Raw genomic sequence first — 21,016 nt, 5'->3', positions numbered from 1 at the left:
CAAAGAGTTTTGAGAAAAATATATATGGGCTAATCAATACAAATATAAGAGACATTTGCAATTAAACAAATAAATAAATAAATCCAAAACCAAATGTTGTGAAATTGAGACAGACGTGGTTGTTTATTTACAAACATACAGCCTCTGTGAATACTTCAGGGACCTCAGTAAAATCAAGTATCGAAGATGAACAAGTCAACAGAACAGGTGTGTAATTATAGTATTAGTATGCCCTTCATCCAATGAGCTGAACTGTTTCTGAACAGATGATGAGACACTGAACGCTGTCAACATTTCCAGTTCTGTGATTGGCCAAGCGTTAGAGACTGGTGTTGTTACGACTCCAGACAACCCCTATGCATTATTACGGGAGGGGGCGGAGACAGAAGCTTGCAATGCACATAAAAGATTTATTGTTACAAAACTAGATGTAAATAAAACACAGGTGGAGCAATGGAAGCGGCTGGTCTGGCAGACAAAATAAACAAAGGGAAAGGAAAGGACGGCCACCGCAGCCAGCCCACACAGGGCCGTCGGACATGGCACCGGCCTTCACCCCAACAAAACCAAACCTAATCCCTGAAAACGACAAGCAAAACCGAATCAAAGTCTGCCAGCCAGCAGAACGTGTGCCAAGCTTCCGGACCCTCGGGAGGAGGCGTGGCCTGGTGGTGGTGGTGGTGGAGCACAGGACCAGAGGGAGGGGGAGGAGAGAGAGGGAGAGCGCGCAGAACCTCCGCCCTTATATGCGGGCAGCAGCAAACACACACCTGGATCTGGATGGAAAGAAGAGCACAGGGAGAGATTATTGCCAGGCCAGCAGAGGAACAGTGTGGCAGCAGGTCCAACCAGTTTGGAGATCCAGCAGAGCGTAGCCTTTCTCTCCGACCGTTACAAACAGGAAACGTGTCATCTGAGCCTCAACACACCCAACAATCATTCATTTAATATCCAGGTTGGGGATGTAGATGAAGTCATGGCAAAAGTTAATATGAACCCAACATAAAAGATTAAAAAAAATTGAAGGGAATGTGAAGTTATTCTAGCCAGGATACATTTTCTTTCTTTAATTTTTAACACCTTCAAGGGAAAAGTGAGATCAAAAAATAATATATTTTTATTTTCACTGTGGTTTTCACTTAAAAAAAAACAAAAAACATGTTTAAATAGGTATTTCTTAAATGTTTGCATACTAATTTCGTCCATAAGAGACTGACGTATATTGTAGGTTTGTTTTTACTTTTATTACATGGGTTTACAACAAAAAAAGCTTTAGGATGTTAAGTCTGTATCCTTGCAACAACTTAATGGAGAGATTCACTTCAGCGAAGCCAATGTAGCCTACACAAGTGATGTTATAATTTAAGGAGAAAAAAAAGTCTACACCAATATCTCCAGCTCATCCCTCTTGTTGGGCAGAGATTTGACATTTCCCATGATGACTGACAGCAGAAGATGTAGCTACAGCACATCTCCACTTCCAAGCCTTCATCTTTGCACCAACAGCACAGCAACCCTGAAAGCACCTCTTCATCTCAGCTGGAACCGAGTGGCATCCTCCAGACTTGCTCCATTTTTAATGAAAGAAGATCCTCTCCTGAACAATCTTCTCTTCCCACACAAGTATCCATCAGTAGTTGACAAAATATGACAAAAAAGTACAAAAACAAAGCAAAGGTTGAGCAAAAACTCTGAGCTACCAGACTTTGCTGCTTTGGTGTTACCAGTTGAATATAGATACATACACAAGAGAGTCATTTGGTCTAAGTGGTAACTAGTAGCTAGCCTATTTAGTAGCCTAATATATATTTGTTTTAGATGTGAATTTTAATGTTACCTGTAATGGAGTGTGACTGTGTTGCTTCTACTGTTTTGATACATTTTCCAGTTCCTCTTTTACTACTGCTGTAGGCTACTTTAGCTATAATCATGGTGTCAGATTTCATCTCTCCATGTAGATAATGGTGATACCAAGAGTTACCCAGCAGATGGCGTCACTCTACCTGTATCAAGTTACTCCCCCCCTCTCTTATCACAATAATCCTCAACATTATTTGTATAAAGTTGGGGTAAATGTTATATTTGATTGACTTAAAAGCAAATAACAACTGCTACCCTAACCCTAACTTGTAACTGATTAACACACACAGAGAGTCATGTGATTTCCCGTAAATGCAGAGAGGAAGGAGGAGCCACTAAAACTAAAGGTATTCAACAGGTTCAGACACGATTTTAAAGGATTCGGAGCAGAAAGAAGGAAACTGAAGTCTGGGGCAGGTGAGTGTTAACACAGCTTTATCCTTATTATTATTGTCTCAAAGGGCTTTACACAGCATCATAACAACATCCTCTGACCTCAGACCCTCACATCGGCTGAGGAAAAATTCCCAAGAAAACCCTTTTAACGGAAGAAATTGGAGAAACCTCAGGGTGAGCAACAGAGGAGGGATGGAAGGGCAGACATGCACTAGATTTTGTATATAAACAAGAAAACAGTTTACAGTAATAGACATAAAACGACCAGGGGGAGTTTATTATACTGTGTGTGTCTGTCTCATACCTGCCAACATTTAAGTTTGAAAATACATGAGTTTTTTGAGAAGGGAGTGGGTGGGGGAGGGCTATGCAGTTTGCAGCTGCGCAGACAAGTTGAATTATGTTGTTAAGTGCGTGTGTATTTTCTTACAGTCAGACTGACTGAAGCCCTGATATGAGTGTTAATGTGGAGGAAGAGGAGGATGGAGCAAAGTCTCCAGGATCCATCTGTCCTTTGAAGAGTGACACGTCCAAAGATGAACCTCAAAACCTCAGTCCTGAACCTGGACCCTCAGAGTCAGAGTAAGAGAGCGGATATAAACAAACACACCGGCTGAACTTTAACCTAACTCACTTAAAATAACTTTATTGTCCATTATGATCATTTGTGCTACAGTAGCTCCACAATCCTCACATCACAACTCAAACTCTACAGTGTTGTCATGAATCATGAATGAAAACATGTTTGTGTTTGCAGAGATCAGGACCACAAACTGAGAGCACAGTCTCCAGGATCCATCTGTCTGTCTATGAAGAGTGACTGGTCCAAACTTCTTCCTCCAGAGTTCAGTTCAGGACCTGGACCCTCAGAGTCACAGTAAGACGCTGCTACAAACCTTGGAACCTCCAAACTGTCTCTGCAGTCGTCGTCACTGGAACAGGAAATAACATCAGTTACAATAAAATAATGAGATTTTACAACAACAACAACAACAACAACAATATAAATCCAGAGATGGTTCTTTGAAACAGTGACGACTTAGATAGATAGACAGATATCTACATTATTGTCCCCCTGGGGGGAAATTTGTTGCCAAGGCAAATTCAGTTCACAGCCACAAAATAAACAGAAAATGTACATTGCTCAATTTTGATTTTGATTTGATAAATATGTTTTTTGTGTTTGCAGATGTCAGAAGCACAGACACAGAGCAGAGTCTCTAGGATCCATCTGTCTGTCTCTGAAGAGTGACCGGTCTAAAGATTTTATTCCTCCAAACCTCAGTCCAGGACCTGGACCCTCAGAGTCACAGTAAGAGAGCAGCTACAAACCTGTGAACCTCCAAACTGTCTCTGTATTAGAGTTTAGTGTGTTGAGCTGCTGCAGTCGACATGACTGTAACAGTACAATAATATTAGTTTTCACAATGATGATGCTCAAACTGAAGAGACTCAAAATGACAGGGAGTTTGTTGACTCAAGATTTTTCTTCATTCAGCTCGTCTCTCTCCACTTGTCTTCCTCTACTTTCTCTCTCTCTGCCTCTCTGGTTACTCAGGTTACGCCTTCTTAAGGTGGGCAGCCAATCAGAGCACAGATATAGATCAGTGACTGTGATATGTTGTTGATCCAGAAATGTCTTGACAGGAGGAAGAGGAGTGGTGTCTCTGTGGACCAGCAGCTGTCCTGCTGTGGTCTCTGTCAGGACGTCCTGAAGGATCCAGTCTCCTCCAGCTGTGGACACTGGTTCTGCAGACAGTGCTTCACCTCAGACTGGGACCAGTCTGGTTCTTCAGGACCCCCCTCCTGTCCCCAGTGTGGAAAAAGACCCAGAACCAGAGGTGGACTGCAGACAGCCAATCAGAGCAGCTGTGTACAAAGTGAGACTGAACACCTGATGATGTTAATGTCGATGATCAACGACACAATGTTCAAACATTTTCTTTGTCTGTAGTTTTTCTGTAGCTGATGAAAATGATCTGATCAGATTGCCAGACTCTCTGTCTTCAGTCTGACTCTGTCTCTTCTCTCTCAGCAGATCGTGGTCTGCAGGAGGTTTTAGATCAACATAAGATCAGTCTGAGGAGCAGATGTGAACGAGTGACTGAAAGAACTGTGGGAATTTCCCTATGGGACAATAAAGGCAATAAAGGCAAAGGCAAAGGCAAAGGCAAAGGCAAAGGCAAAGGCAAAGGCAAAGGCAAAAGCAAAAGCAAAGACAAAGGCAAAGGCAAAGGCAAAGGCAAAGGAATAGGAAGTGGAACAGGAAGTGGAAGCCTCCTCAACAGGATCTACACTGAGCTCTACATCACAGAGGGACAGAGTGAAGAGGTTAATACCCAACATGAGGTGAGACAGCTGGAGACAACGTCCAAGAAGAAGACCCTCCATGACACTCCAATCAAGTGCAACGACATCTTTAAAGACTTGCCTGTCCAACAGACAGAGGATGTCTCTACAGTCTCACCTGTCCAACAGAAAGAGGACGTCTCTACGGTCTCACCTGTCCAACAGAGACCCATCAGAGTGGTTCTGACCAACGGCGTCGCTGGTGCTGGAAAAACCTTCTTGGTGCAGAAGTTCACTCTGGACTGGGCCGAGGGCTTGGAGAACCAAGATGTCAGTCTGCTGGTTCTGCTTTCGTTCAGGGAGCTGAACCTGATCAGAGATCAGCAGTTGAGTCTTCTCAGGCTGCTCCATGTTTTCCATCCAACATTACAGAAGGTCACAGCAGAGCAGCTGGCTGTCTGTAAACTTCTCTTCATCTTTGACGGCCTGGATGAAAGCCGACTGTCGCTGGACTTCAACAACAGTGAGGTTGTGTCTGATGTCACACAGACGTCATCAGTCAACGTGCTGCTGACAAACCTCATCCAGGGGAATCTGCTTCCCTCGGCTCTGGTCTGGATCACCTCCAGACCTGCAGCAGCCAATCAGATCCCTCCTACATGTGTTGACAGGGTAACAGAGGTCCGAGGCTTCACTGACGCCCAGATGGAGGAGTACTTCAGGAGGAGGTCCAGTAATAAAAAACTGTCCAGAAGAATCATCTCACACATAAAGAGGTCCAGGACCCTCCACATCATGTGTCAAGTCCCAGTCTTCTGCTGGATCAGTGCTACAGTTCTGGAGCACATGTTGACCACAGACCAGAGAGGAGAGCTGCCCAAGACCACGACTGACCTGTTCTCACACTTCCTGCTGGTCCAGACAAAGAGGAAGAAGAACAAGTACGGTAAAGGAGATGAGACGAGTCAACAGGAGCTGACAGAGGCCGACAGGGAAGTTCTTCTGAAGCTGGGGAGGCTGGCGTTTGAACAGCTGGAGAAAGGAAACATCATGTTCTACCAAGAAGACCTGGAGCAGTGTGGTCTGGACGTCACAGAGGCCTTGGTGAACTCAGGACTCTGTACTGAGATCTTCAAGAGAGAGAGTGTGATCTTCCAGAAAACAGTCTACTGCTTTGTTCATCTGAGTGTTCAGGAGTTTCTGGCTGCAGTCTACATGTTCCACTGTTTCACCAACAGGAACACAAAGGTCCTCAAGAAGTTCTTGGAAAACCAGGAAGAGAAAAATTCTAACAGTGACTGGTCTTCAGCAGAAAAACGTTTTAGAAATCATGACAGAGATTTAACCTTGAATGACTTCCTGGAGAGAGCCATGCAGAAATCCTTCAGCAGTAGAAACGGTCACCTGGACCTGTTTGTTCGCTTCCTTCATGGCCTCTCTCTCGAGTCCAATCGGAGGCTGTTAGGAGGTCTGCTGGGTCAGACAGACATTCATCAAGACACCATCCTGATAGCCATGTTCTACCTGAAGGAGATGGTCAATGACAAAATCCCTCCTGACAGAAGCATCAACATCTTCCACTGTCTGACGGAGATGAACGACCAGTCAGGTCATCAGGTGATCCAACAGTTCATGAAGTCAGAGAACAGATCAAAGAAGTACCTCTCTGAGTTCCAGTGCTCAGCTCTGGCCTACATGCTGCTGATGTCAGAGGAGGTTCTGGACGAGTTGGACCTAAAGAAGTACAAGACATCAGATCAGGGACGACTGAGGCTGATACCAGCTGTGAGGAACTGCAGGAAGGCTCGGTGAGTCCAGACATGATCAATATCACTATTGAGTCAAGTGAGTGAGTAGATCTGTCAAATTCAGATGAACAAAGTTTTCATTTATTCTTATTAGTTTAACTTTGAAAAATTACAGGTCAGTTGTGTTTTTTCTGAAGGTGTTTGTTGCTATTAAATTCATTTTAAAAAGTACGTGTGTTTGTCACACATGAAGCATAGTATTAAGTGTCTTGCCTCACTCCCGAGTCCATGACCAGCAGATAGACACCATCCTTTCGACTGTGCGTGCAGTAACAAGGGTCAAGGGTCCCTCAACCACGTAATTTCTCGTTTTTTGTTCCCATGCGTTGAGTGCCAAAAACGAGATTTCTCGTTTTTTGCTTTTTTTTTTTAATTATGAAACTAGACACTTTAACACACCTTATGTGTAAATTTGGGGACTCTACGACGAGTAAAACTGAAATAGATGATGATCAAAAACTCATGACAGCTCATGATCTGGAAGTTTTCATCATAACTCGGCTTTTGCAAACGGAGTTCTGCATGTGGATGCAGCAGCTGCTCTGCTCTCACCCGCGAGGCTCCAGCAGCTCGGAGCCAAAACAGGAAGCTCTAAGCCGACAGTCCCGCCCGGTCTTCATCTGGAGCAACACCGTGTCCTCCCCAAGGTCCTCCCGCGGTAAAATGTGATGATCCCTCGGTCAAAGCAGACCGGCATCACCGACCGGTACCACAGAAGGACTGCGACCACCGGTGGGTCCGGTGTTCCCGACCTGCTTTTGGCCGACAGACCCTCACGTTCCGCGGCGAGAGGCTGTGACACGGCACGGTGCGTCTGTGTTATTGCTGTTTAGTGGCGCCCCACCCCCCCCCCCCCCCCGCCCCCGATGGTGGTTTTGTGAATAGAACAACATTTGTTGTATATATTTATCTTACACGAGCCCTTTGATCCAGAAATGCGAGTGTCAGAAGAGCGACAGGCACAAACAGAGCACCTTTCATAAAAGACGCTCTATCTCCTTTTCTAGAAAAAAAGGAGGGATTTTGGTGAAACCCAACCATGTTTAGCTTGACTTTTCTCAGGAACAGAGGCACGTAGAAACAAACGGTTTGTGGCCATTTGAAGCATAAAGTTTCACCTTTCAAATGAGCCAAAGTATGTGTTGGTGGCAATAATATAGAATACACTGTGGCTCTACAAAAATCGTCAAAAATGGTCTAAATTGCCGGTACACTTGACTAAAACTTTGGAAAGGAGCGCAGCACTCAATGAGTTAAGTGCAGTGAACGTGTTACAGAGTAAATGTGAACCTCAGGGCTGAATCATGACCTAGTGACCGATTGTTTGGCTGTGTATCAGTTCAGGAAGTTGGAGAATAATGCACTTTGCAGTCAGGGCTCCATAAGCACTGAGTGATTCGGTGAACAAATGTTTTGAATGACTCATTATAATGAACTGATTCTAGTGATCACTAATTGGAGCAGACTTTTGCGTTTTTACCTAGCCTCGCGTCACCAGGCTCTTCATACAGAGAGAAGAGCCTGGTTTCCGTTCATTCTGAATTTTGTCTGGATTCTGGTTTCGGTCTAGAGAGTGAATCCGGAATTCACAGAATAAAAGTGTTCACCAACATAAAACTTATGAAATAGACAATAACTTGTAATACAACTAAATACAATAAAAGAATAAGGTTAACTTAATGGCTCTGAGATTTTCTTGTAAATTATATTCTTTAAATTAAGAAGTTTCACCGCATTTAATTAGCTTGGCGCTTTTATTTTAAAGGCCTGTCTCTCTCGCCCTGGTTCTGGTTGCTTACCAAAACATCAAAAACAAGAAAGGACTCGCCACACTGTAGTAGTTCCCAAATATACAAAAATTTATTAGAGGACCACAAAAAGGACAACGTTTCGAGTAGTGGGCTCTTCGAATTTTTGTATATTTGGGAGCTACTACAGTGTGGCGAGTCCTTTCTTGTTTTTTGATATTCGTTTCCCTGGACTCAGCACCTGGCTGCACTTCTGGATGTGCGCAAGCCTTTTTTTGCTCTGCTTACCAAAACAGTCACTAACCAGCCCCAGACTAGTTTTTACCCTTTTGACAGGAACGCAACGATGGAGCGTTTTTAAGATTTCCACTCTGGAGGGTGGTTTCACTTTTTTGCGTTTTGAAGCCCCAAAAACGCTGTCGTCAACGCCGTCTAAACAAAAGGCACATCCAATAAAATATATCGTTCATCAGCATATGTTGTCACGTAAACAGGGCCTGATACATGTCTCAGGTGATGTCTTCAGACTCCGCCCACACAGACTCAGGTCACAGGTGTGAAAAACATGCGAGGAGAAGTGAAGGATATGTCTGTAACCAGAGATGATGATGATACATTCTGTTAAAATGTTTTTTCTGAACAACATGTCTTCATCCTGACTCTGAATCAAATCACACGATGAAGCTTTTTCCTCCTTCATCTAAAACAAAGATTCACTTAAACTTGTGCTGGTCCTGAGCATTTCATGTCAAACACAGTCAGAGAAGATGCACTGAGCCTCAGATGTTCATCACATCATCACATTCTAACATCAGATGCATCGACTGTATTTTACTACAATTGAAAGATGACAGATTTTCATATTTCCTCTCTTCACAGGCTTGTTGGTTGTAAACTCTCAGAGATTCACTGTGAAGTCGTGGCCTCAGCTCTGAAGTCCAACCCCTCCCACCTGACAGAACTGGACCTGAGTAACAACGGCCTACAGGATTCAGCAGTGAAGGTTCTGTGTGCTGGACTGCAGAGTCCAAACTGTAGACTGGAGACTCTGAGGTCAGTTTACTTATTTTATCTGATGTAGTCTTTGAAAACTTGAGCATCGTCAGTGGAATCTTTAATCAGGACCTGAAATTCATTGTAATGTCGATGTTCTTGTTGTTTTCCTATTTTGTCTCTTGTTACTCAGAATTTCCTAAATTTGTACAAAATTGCCCCAACCACTGCTGCTTTTATGTAAACTTGTTCTCTCTGAAGCTTCTTCAGTTCTGAACAGATTATGAGACACTGAACGCTGTCAACAAGGAGCTTTGTCCTCAACTCACTGCTTTTCCTCTTTATACAGATTGGAGGACTGCAGGTTGTCAAAGATCAGCTGTTCTTCTCTGGTCTCAGCTCTGAAGTCCAACCCCTCCCACCTGAGAGAACTGGACCTGAGTGACAACAACCTGCAGTATTCAGGAATGAAGGATCTGAGTGGTTTTCTGGAGAGTCCAGACTGTAGACTGGAGACTCTGAGGTCAGTTCACTGACTGTTACTGTTGTAGATCTGAGATCTTTGATCCACAACTGAACCTGATTGATCTTCACTCAGAACCTGAATCATTCACTTTGATTTAATGAATGAACAACATTTGAAGTAGTGTTTGTGTAACCCACCTGGCGTGTGTTCCACCAACCCTGCAGGTATATCTAATGTCTAGGTTCTAAGAGGAGACGGAAAGTAGAAATAGAGCAGTAAAGTAGCAAATTAACACTTTTATTTCTTCCCACAATAACTCACACCAACCGTTATACTGTTTAAATCCACTGTATTGGTTTCTGTTTCAATCTTTCAATATTTAACGGTTTGTTTCACTTTTTACCCGGTATTCACCTTTGAGTTAAACAATAGCTTAATAGCTTTAAATGGATTATTTCCCTTCAATACACCTTTTTATATTTGTAACCAGGACCTTTAACCTGGTACACAATTGGGCATGACCAAATTTAAACACACATGCCCAATTTGAAGTTAAATGATCAATATCAAAACAAATATGGCAACTTAATTACCACCATGAAATTTAGCGATAACTTGTATTCAACCTTGTATCAATGTACAAATAAATTTACAAATAAATTGTTGGGACCCAACTAAAATAAAAAACAAAATAAAAATAAAAAATTGAGATCTCAATAACAAAAAAAGTACACTTGTGTGAACAGGGTGAGTATGAGTCAGTCTTTGGTTACTCAACCCAAGTTTGTGAATGTTTCAGTTATTTTTGAGTGCACTCAAGTTTCCTACCACCCTTTATGATAAAGACTGTCCATCCTGGTTACAGACGATGAAGGCTGTGAGGTGAGTAGAGGAGAGGGGACTGAAGACGATGGGGATGATGACTGGAGATCCAGTGAGCAGTGATGGGGGGGTGATGAGGGGGAAACCAGAAGGCAGCAGGATGAAGGCAGCTTGAGCACTCGATCCAGTCTGTAGAAAGCTCAACAAAAACCAGCCTGCACAAAAGGTGCAGGGGAAATTAATAATTGTCCTTATCAAAAGTCCACTGTGTGTTGTCTCTTTCTCTCTCTTTTTTTTTTTTTTTATCTCTCAGAGTTACACACAGTACCACCCAATCCCTCATACTTCACATCATAACATTACACTCACATATGCTTTAACTTTTGCATCATATGCTTAATAAAATAGTTCACAAAGAATATATTCACACATTAACCACATAATATTAACCATGTCGGGGGGCGCTAGAGCGCACGCTATGGTGTAGACGTACTTTCTCAGAGCTCCCGTCCGATACATCAAGATTCAAGCAATATAACATTTCTGTACTGCTTATACCCGCTAAAAGATCAAGCATCACGCTTGTTTTTCGTCAGTGCACTTATGCCTAACAAGAAGAAACAAAAACAGCAGCCTAACGCCATGGAAACACCCTCTGCAAGCCCAGCCCGTGAGGCTAATGCTAACGCTAGCATCGGGGATAATGACGACGCTCCAGAGCTAGCTCCGCTAGCGGCTACGGCAAACACCGAGGCATCTGTCATCCTCGCGGCTATAAATGACATGAGTAAAAGGATGGAGGACCGATTCAATAACTTGGGGGCGTCCTTGCAAGCTACCCAGGCCACCTTGACTGAACACGATGCTCGGATTTCTACTGTGGAGGCGGCTAGCAGTGACCATGACATCCGGCTGACCGGGCTAAAACAACAATGGCTGCAGCTAGAGGCCAGTCACAAATCGCTCCAAGAAAAGGTCATCGACCTCGAAGCGCGCTCCAGACGCCAGAATATAAAAGTGGTGGGCCTGCCAGAAAGAGCTGAGGGTAAAAACCCAGTGGACTTTTGGGGAGCATACGTCAGTCCGACTGCCCACAAGTCCGACGGCTCATTTCTCCGACTACCCATTCTACAGTGTTGAGGTTAGGTTTAGGGTAAGGTTAAGGGTTAGGGCTACTTAAGTCGGAGAAGTGGGAGGTCGGACTGATGACGCAAAAATAAAGAAATGTATGGTCGGAGTCGGAGAAATGGGTGGTCGGACAGACGTCATGCGCCCTGGACTTTTTTGCCGTTTTTCTGCGTAATTTGCTGGGTGCTGCTCACTTCCCCACCCCGATAGAGGTTGACAGAGCGCACAGACTTGGACAGCCATCCGACGCCGGGGCACGTCCCCGTGTCATGATAGCCAGGATCCACAGCTTTCGGGTGAAGGAGAAAATACTGCGGCTGGCACGGGAGAACACCCCTCTGACCTACAACGGGACACGGATCCACATATATCCCGATTACCCGGCGGAGATAATGAAGCGGCGCCAACCATTCGAGGAGGTGAGGAAAAAATTCAACAATGCTGGGATGCGCACCGGATTCCTCTATCCTGCACGGCTCCGAGTCACCAAAGGCACCTGACATGATCTTCAATACCCCAGAAGATGCCGATCGCTTCCTGCTCGACTACCGGGCTTCTGAGGAGGGGTGATGTCCCTGCATAGTCTGTCGGATTTGTGCCGGCTGCTGTAACCTGCTGTATCCTGCTGTGGCACAGACCTGCAGTTGTAGGGTAATGTTAAAACACTGGACTATTGTTAAAAAATATTTGTTTCTTCCCAGTGTGCCTTATTCTCACCAGTTTTACTAAGTGCCTGGCTCTTTATCTTTAATATTGAGTAACACTAAGTGCTAGATGTGTTCTGTTTTGGTTATTCTATGTGCTTAATTAATTTTGCTTCATACCATCTTACATCAACACCTGGGTTTTTTCTATTTTTTGTCATGGAAATGTTTTGATGTTTATTGCCTGATATCGGAGGGGACGCTGCTTTTAAGTTAGCTGACTAGCGGTTAGGTGTTGACTAGTATAGGACCCCTGTAGGGCATGTTAAGATACTTTCTCTCACTTTGTTTGGGAAAGTGGGAGCTTGGGGTGGGTAAATGTGAGTTAACTTTATGTGTTTTTCTCAGTGTTTTTGATGTTCTTTTTATTTGGGGCAATTTTTCATGTTACTGTACATATAACATCATTCTCACTTACTTATGATACCAAGAGGTAAAGATGAGGGTATGAACTTGGTCAGCTGGAATGTTCATGGCCTAGGTCATTCAATTAAGCGTGCTAAGGTCTTTGCACACCTTAACTCTCTCGCTGCCGATGTGGCATTCCGTCAAGAGACTCATATTAGACCATCTGAACAGAAGCGTCTGCGTTGCAGCTGGGCTGACCAAATATTTCAATCCACATTCTCAAGCAAAGCTCGTGGCGTTGCAATCATTATTCGTAAAAACATACCTTTTAAACACATTTCAACGCTATGTGACCCGAATGGTCGATATATTATTGTAACAGGCCATCTTCATTCTATTCATGTAACGCTGCTGAACATCTACGGGCCAAACATTGATGACGCAGCATTTTTCAGAAAAACCTTTGAGAAGTTACCTGACCTATCAAACACAAATTTAATAGTCGCTGGGGACCACAACGTAATACTTGACCTCCATCTTGACAGGTCAGCTAGCAAAATATGTAACCCCTGTAATGCTTCCACGGTCCTGAACAATCTTATAATTTCCACTAATCTGGTCGACATATGGCGGCTCCAACACCCGACAGACAGAGAATATTCTTTTTTTTCTAATAAACACAAATCGTATTCCCGTATTGATTTTTTTTTACTGGATGCGAAACTCATACCAAATGTTACAAACACCAAATACCATAACATTTTGATTTCTGACCACGCCCCGGCCTCCATTACTCTCAATTTTAAAAAAACTGGACAGCGCTCCTCATGGCGTCTCCGCCCATCTTTGTTAGCAGATGAAAAATTTTGTAAACATATGTCAGTAAAAATCACAGAATACCTAGAGAATAATGACACCTCAGATGTTTCTGATTCCACCTTGTGGGAAACATTCAAAGCTGTCATGAGAGGCCATATTATTGCATATGAGGCGGCTTTGAAGAAGTCAAACAAAATGCGGCTGGACGAAATTGATTCCGAGATCACACAATTAGAATCATTATATAGAAGCACAGGCAACTCTCAAACATTGAATAACATTCTCAATCTTAAATATGAATATAATACGATCTTATCACGTCAGGTTTGTGACCAGCTCCTGCGACTTAGGAGGCAATATTTCGAGCTTGGGGACAAACCTCACACACTTTTAGCTCGCCAGCTTAGAGGGCAACAGGCCAGTAGGGCTATCCACAAAATAAAATCTCGCTCTGGAGTAATCTTAACAGACCCTAAGCTGATGAACTCTCGCTTCAAAGAATATTATGAGGAGCTTTATAGATCTAAAGCTACAGGTGATGTGGATAATTGGTTAAAGGACCTAAACATACCAAAACTAGACGACACCTCACGTGAGGCCCTTAATGCAGAACTATCTCCGGAAGAAATACTAGATTCTATCAGATCAATGCAAAACGGAAAAAGCTCGGGACCAGACGGTTTTGGCGTTGAATTTTATAAGAAATTTGCAAATCAGATAACTCCAATTTTACACAGGATGTTTTCCCACTCAATGGAATCTGAAAGACTTCCTCCAGCCTTGTATGATGCTAACATTTCGCTGTTGTTGAAGCAGGACAGGGATGAAATCGAGCCTTCATCATATTGTCCAGTTTCCATGCTCAACCTAGATTTTAAGATTTTCACTAAGATACTTGCAAACAGGTTAAACAAGTGTATAGAATCCATCATTCACACTGATCAGACGGGTTTCATCCCAAATCGATACTCTTTCTTTAATGTTAGACGTGTTATGGACATTATGTTAGATGTGATGCGGTAGAAGGTTCTCTTGCACATCTTTTCTGGACCTGCCCGAAATTACACAACTTTTGGTCTCTCATTTTCCAGTGGTTTTCATCTGCCTTTAACATAATTGTAACACCTGACCCTGAAACTGCTCTGTTAGGACACTCCAATACTTTGAAAAACCTGGATTGTAACATGCGTACCGCTTTGACTCATGGAATGATGATTGCTAAGAGATGTATCCTGAAACTGTGGAAGTCCGAGTTAGCTCCCAAGTTTGAGACTTGGCAGAGGGAACTCATAAGTATCCTACATGTGGAAAGACTAAGATACGAACTCTCTGGTAATCCCCTGAAGTTCTCCAGGATATGGAGCCCAGTGCTAGAGCATATGAACGACCATTGATGCTCTCTTTACCCACTTACCTTGTTTATGCACCTCCCTGGTAAGATGGACAGCTGTACAGTGGAGCAGATGGTACTGCTGTGACCTTTGTCCCCTTATTCTCTTTTTTTTATCATTATTTTTTATTATTTTATTATTTTATTGTATTTTACTTTTTATTTTACATGTCTGCGTCACTGTTGGTCTTTTATTATATTCTCTATTACTGTTTATGTATTGGTCATTGTCATCTTGTCTCTTATTTGGTGTAATTTAACCTGAAAATTTCCATAAATAAAGTGTTCAAAAAAAAAAATATATATATTACCCATGTCTGCTAAATTAGTTGAATTAGCTGACCAACAGGCCTAATTAGCATTTTTTCACAGTATTTACACATTTTCAAAATAAACACACCGTTCGTAATATCACCATGAGCTTATCAGCTTATCCCGACTGGTTTTTTAACACAATAAATTCACAGTCTGAAGTTATGAACCTTTTCCAAGTTATCAACCAGAATGCTAATTCACCGTGCTAGTTGAATGTGCTAATTCACCGTGTTTGCTAACAGCTAACTCACCGGGATATTCAATAGCCACGTCGTCGGACAGGTCAGGAACCTCCGCGACGTCGGACGACTTCTCTTTCCACGGTCAAAAACTCTTCTAACGTAGCCTTGCTACTTCCTACTTTAAAGACAAGAAGTGAACTATTGTTTTGTGCTAAAAAAAACAGCTCTTGGCTGATGCTGCTAAGCTTACTCTCCACACTCGTGTCTGTTGTTTTTTCTGACTGGAAACACTCGTCAGTGCACCACTTCCTATCGCTCAGTTACACCACTAGGCGGCAGCGGTGAGCCACCAAAACTGAAAACATGGATAATCTGATACTAGAATGGCTGTTCAGACTGCGGGGCTACATTTGTGACTGTTGATCAATTAAAAAAAACAACTAATTAATTGCACAATTTTCTGTTATGAAAATATTTATTTTCTTGATATAAAATAACATAGTTAATGTAGAATCAACACAAATGAAGTTTAGACACTGTTGTTTAAAGCAGAAGTAAGCGGAATATTATTGTTAATATAAGTCTTAGATAGTTATATCTTCCGACAGCAATCACTTACATAGAGTGTTTGGTCTGAAACACGGGTCTGTCAGTCACTCTGCTCTGCTGTAAGCCGAGGAGAAAACTTTCCTTGTATCCTACAACCTTTATCCAATGAGGAGAGAGAACAGCATAAAGGGGCAGTCCTCTCTGTGTGTGCAGCCAAGGGATGCGCGTGAATGTGGTGGCGTAGGGACGAGGGCGGGGACTGCTAACTCCATCGGCTGACAGGAAGTTAGCCAAAACCACCGGATCGCTTACTTCTGCTTTAATTCAGGTTAAATCTTATTAAACTGTGAACTACAGATTTCCACTGACAACATCAAATTCACTGTCAGCTTGAAAGGTGTGCGCGCGCGCGCGCTCACACTGCTGACACACACACACACACACACACACACACACACACACACACACACACACACACATACACATACACAGCAGAGTATTATAACAGATAACCTGAAGTTTACCTGAGGTGATGTGAACTACACTCATAGTTACTGTGAGTTTAGTGGAATCAAACTTTTCTTGAGTAAAAAACCCTGAATAGATGATGAGACACTGAACGTTGTCAACAAGGAGCTTTGTCCTCAACTCACTGCTTTTATTCTTTATTCAGATTGGAGCGCTGCAGGTTGTCAGAGACCAGCTGGTCTTCTCTGGTCTCAGCTCTGAAGTCCAACCCCTCCCACCTGAGAGAACTGGACCTGAGTGGAAATAAGCTGCAGTATTCAGTAGTGAAGCATCTGAGTGGTTTTCTGGAGAGTCCAGACTGTAGACTGGAGACTCTGAGGTCAGTTCACTGACTGTTACTGTTGTAGATCTGAGATCTTTGATCCACAACTGAACTTGATTGATCTTCACTCACAACTTGAATCATTCATTTTCATTTAATGATTGAACAACATTTGTTGTCTCATGTTTCCAGTAGGACTGTTGATCAATTAAAAAAACAACTAATTAATTGCACAATTTTCTGTGATAATTTTTTTTTTTTTAATCCTTGAGATAAAATCACAGAGTTGATGTAGAATAAACATATGTGAACATAAGCACACATATGTGCTTGCGTGCTCACACTGCTGACACACACACACACACACACACACACACACACACACACACACACACACACACACACACACACAGCAGAGTATTAAAACAGATAACCTGAAGTTTACCTGAGGTGATGTGAACTACACTCATGAGTTTAGTGGAATCAAACTTTTCTTGAGTAAAAAGCCAAAACTTCATGAATCCACCTGTCGTGTCGGGGCCGCCATCGCCTCGTTAACTAATGGGAAACACTGTATTAATGAGCTGTTTTCGCTCTCTGACTGTTTAAAGGTAGGGTCTGGAGTTTTGTTCGTTGCACTTTGTAAACAAAACATTGAAACTCAGCCCCTCCTCTCGGGCTAAGCTGTGTAGCCTCCTGCCCCAGACAGCAGTGGTTGTCATGACAACAAAGGAAAGGAAATACAGTCTGAAAGAAGCGCTGGAGCCGTGGGCCGATAGCCGTCCGTCACCAACACCGGGAGCCTCCGTGTTATGTTGTTATGCCGCTGTGGTGCGATGGGAAGATGGTGTTAGCGGCGGATGCTAACCGCTACTGCTAGCCGAAGTTAGCATCGAGCTAGGTCACTAGCAGTGTTGGGAGTAACGCGTTACAAAAGTAACGCAATTACAGTAATGCATTACTATTTGCTGTAACGCAGTAATATAACGCATTACAAATAAAATTTCGGTAATATTTTACCCGTTACAATCCAAGTAACGCGCGTTACAACGCATTTTCATAAAAACGTGTGAAAACATAACAGTCGCGGCCGCGGGGACTGTGTCCGCGTCTGATCAGGAGGTGGTACCTCCTCAAAAGGAGGTGATAATCAGCGCAGCAGTAGCAGAGTACATAGGCTAATAGAAAGTTTCTCACGTTTACAAAAAGAACACATAAAACAAAAGGAAAGCATAATTCATATCTACCAGACAGGTCGACTTGGAGCAGCTAACATGAATGAGTTAGTTAATGCTGTGGTAAAAGTTCTTTCATCTCTGCTTTTCCTGGCGTCTGGGTCACTGCAGCTGCTGTAGCAGTGTGTTTGAAGCGCCGTTAAGCAGCCGTGCAGCGCCCACAGTGCGATCCTAACCTCCCTCTCCAGTACCTGGCTGCTCAGCTCCGGGTCCGGGACCGAGACCTCACCTCTATTTCCACCTCGTCTTTGATCCCCTCTCGCCCGGGCTTTTACATCAGAGTGTGGCCCGAGCTCTGCGCCATAGCGCTGTGCCGTGGCGCGCACCTCCGGTCCGATGATGGACAGCTGGTATCAATGCATTTACTTTCTCTCAGATATTCTCCCACGTTTCTTCTTTACCGTAGATCAACAATATGTTTATTTGCTCCTTTGTATTAATTCATTGGATCAAATTTCATTCTGCGTTTGCGGTCATGGAGCTCTCTGCTCTCCTTCTCTCTCTCCATGAAGGACATAATTACAATGCGTAAAACTGTCATTTCAATCCTGCGGTTTGCATGTGCTGTTATTAGGCAGTTACTCTTAGTAGATTATCCGCAAAACGTAGTTTTAGTAGCTGCAGAGGCCTACACATTATGCTACATCACCCTCTACTGAATGTATTATCAGCTGCAATTAACTAAATTTTACAGCAGTGTTTTTCAAACTTGGGGTCGGGACCCCATTTGGGGTCGCCTGGAATTCAAATGGGGTCGCCTGAAATGTCTAGTAATTGATAAAAATATGTTTTAACTAATTATTATTCTTTTTAAAATTATGATTAAAACACCACACGCAATCCTAAACAACTGTATTCTATACTTTCACAAATTTAAATCGAGTTGCAGCATATAGAAATATCTGAGCTGGTGCATCTTGATCGACGGGGTCGCCAGAAATTTGTGATGTCAAAAAGGGGTCACGAGCCAGAAAAGGTTGGGAACCACTGCTTTACAGTCATATTTCTGCTGTTATTTTGGTGAAAGTAACTCAAAAGTAATACAAAAGTAGTGTAACGCATTACAATTCTGAGACAGTAATATTGTAATGTAACTAATTACTTTCAAATGACAGTAACTACTAATATGTAATGTATTATATTTTGGATGTAACTTGCCCAACACTGGTCACTAGGTCCTCATACTTGTTACCAGTCGAGGCTTTAGTTGTCGGTGACGGTGGGGAATCGGTCCGTGGCTCCAGAGCTTCACTCAGACTATTTATTTTACTTTGCGGTCCTGACTGCTGCTGCTGAGAGAGACGAGCTAGCACTCGTTAGCATCAGAGACAGCTAGCGCGGCTAGCAGGCCTGAGCCTCCTACTCTGCTACCTGAGCTCCGTCATTGGCTGGAGAGAAAACACAGACTCTCTCGCTCTCCACCCAGAAACGTCCACGTGCACAACAAAACCTGCAGGGTGAGGGGGGGCTGCAGACACAGACACCACCACACAGGACTTGAAGCCCATATGTGATGATTAAGATGGATTTCATTTGTACAAGTCTAATGTTTATTTTTGGGCACAAAACTCCAGACCCAACCTTTAACCTGCTTCCTGTTGCTTCAGCTGTTGGACTTTGACTTTCTAAACTTGTTCTTTCTGAAGCTTCTTCAGCTCTGAACAGATGATGAGACACTGAACGCTGTCAACAAGGAGCTTTGTCCTCAACTCACTGCTTTTATTCTTCATTCAGATTGGAGTGCTGCAAGTTGTCAGAGATCCTACATTCTTCTCTGAGCTCTGCTCTGAAGTCCACGACCCCTCCCACCTGAGACTCCTGCACCTGAGCTACAACGACCTGCAGGAGTGAAGGATCTTAAAGATCTTGTGAAGAGTCCTGTGTGTGTGTGTGTGTGTGTGTGTGTGTGTGTGTGTGTGTGTGTGTGTGTGTGTGTGTGTGTGTGTGTGTGTGTGTGTGTGTGTGTCTGATGTCTGTTGTTGTGCATTAAACACCATAATTACACATACACAAATACAAATAGAAATACTTGCATCAATTAACTTGTATTTGACACAAGATGGCGGCTGCACTCAACGCTGGCTCCGATTTCTGGCGACTTGCGCACACAAAACTTTGCTTTAACTAGTGACCAAGTGTCACAAAAACGTTCACTGACCACTCTGAACTTCTTAGCAAATCAAACATGTTGACAACCCACAACAACATAGATGTAGAATGGGGAGAAATATAATCACAAAGTGTTGCCATGGTGATGCCTCAGCAACAAGTCAACTCTAATGAACGAGTTCCCGTCAGTTAAACAGCAATCGATCTCTCATAGATGACAGATAAACCGTTATGACTTAGAATTATTAATAATAATGTGAACGATGTCAAATAAAAACGTTTAGTATTTTAGCCTCTTTTTCAACCTATAAACTGTTTTTGTTCTGTTTTCAAAAACATTTAACCCAATCCCAGTTAAATGGTGCGGGTGTATTATTTTCTGATGGGACGTCTTGAGTCAGTGCCATTAGTAACGCCGTTATTCCCATCATCACTAATAACACACAATGACACATATCTCTCCAGCACTAGCCTACATTTATCAGCATGAACTTCACTCTTTATATGAAATGAAACGACGTAACTTATATTTTAACACATTAACCTACTTATTTTACATTTTTTAAGTGTTTTCTATTTCAACCATGTTTATGATATTTTAAACACTTGAACACATAATGAACTTTTTTTTAATAGAATCTATTTATAGCCTATATTGTTATCAAAATAAATGAATTGTTTTAGCAAGGGCTACATATAGGCTATGTGTGTATACTGTATTTATATTTGTATGTAGCCTATTAAAAACGTTCCTGTTTCATCTCCATTTGGACAAATTTGACTTATTATTAAATCTCTTTAAAATTAATGAAGATCTTGAATAAAAAAAAAAGACACCAGACACATTTTTAAATTAATTCTCATTTAATCTGTTTAATCAGGCTATAACACACTCATACACACACACACACACAGAGTGAACTCAGTATAAAAATCAACCTGTGAACGTCATTCACACCATAAAATCTGCTCAGACAAATTTTGGTTGAAAAATAAATTCATGCATCAGAGCATCTTTTGTCCCCATGTACAGTATGATACAAAAAGAAGAAGAGAGCGCCTCAC

The 21,016-nt window shown here is 42.7% G+C and overlaps 1 pseudogene across 1 annotated transcript; it reads left to right on the top strand.

Annotated features, from left to right (window-relative positions):
- Nucleotides 1-2,792: 2,792 nt before the first annotated feature.
- LOC310998586 (NLR family CARD domain-containing protein 3-like) lies at nt 2,793-19,693 on the top strand (annotated as a pseudogene). Its single transcript has 11 exons — nt 2,793-2,838; nt 3,016-3,133; nt 3,904-4,097; nt 4,292-4,371; nt 4,511-4,707; nt 4,759-5,957; nt 6,003-6,353; nt 8,981-9,154; nt 9,444-9,617; nt 16,491-16,664; nt 19,577-19,693. The product of its transcript is annotated as an NLR family CARD domain-containing protein 3-like (transcript).
- Nucleotides 19,694-21,016: the final 1,323 nt, after the last annotated feature.

Source organism: Trachurus trachurus (assembly GCF_905171665.1).
Source record: "Trachurus trachurus genome assembly, chromosome: 15".
NCBI lineage: Eukaryota > Metazoa > Chordata > Actinopteri > Carangiformes > Carangidae > Trachurus > Trachurus trachurus.
This window is presented reverse-complemented; position numbering and strand designations above follow the sequence as displayed.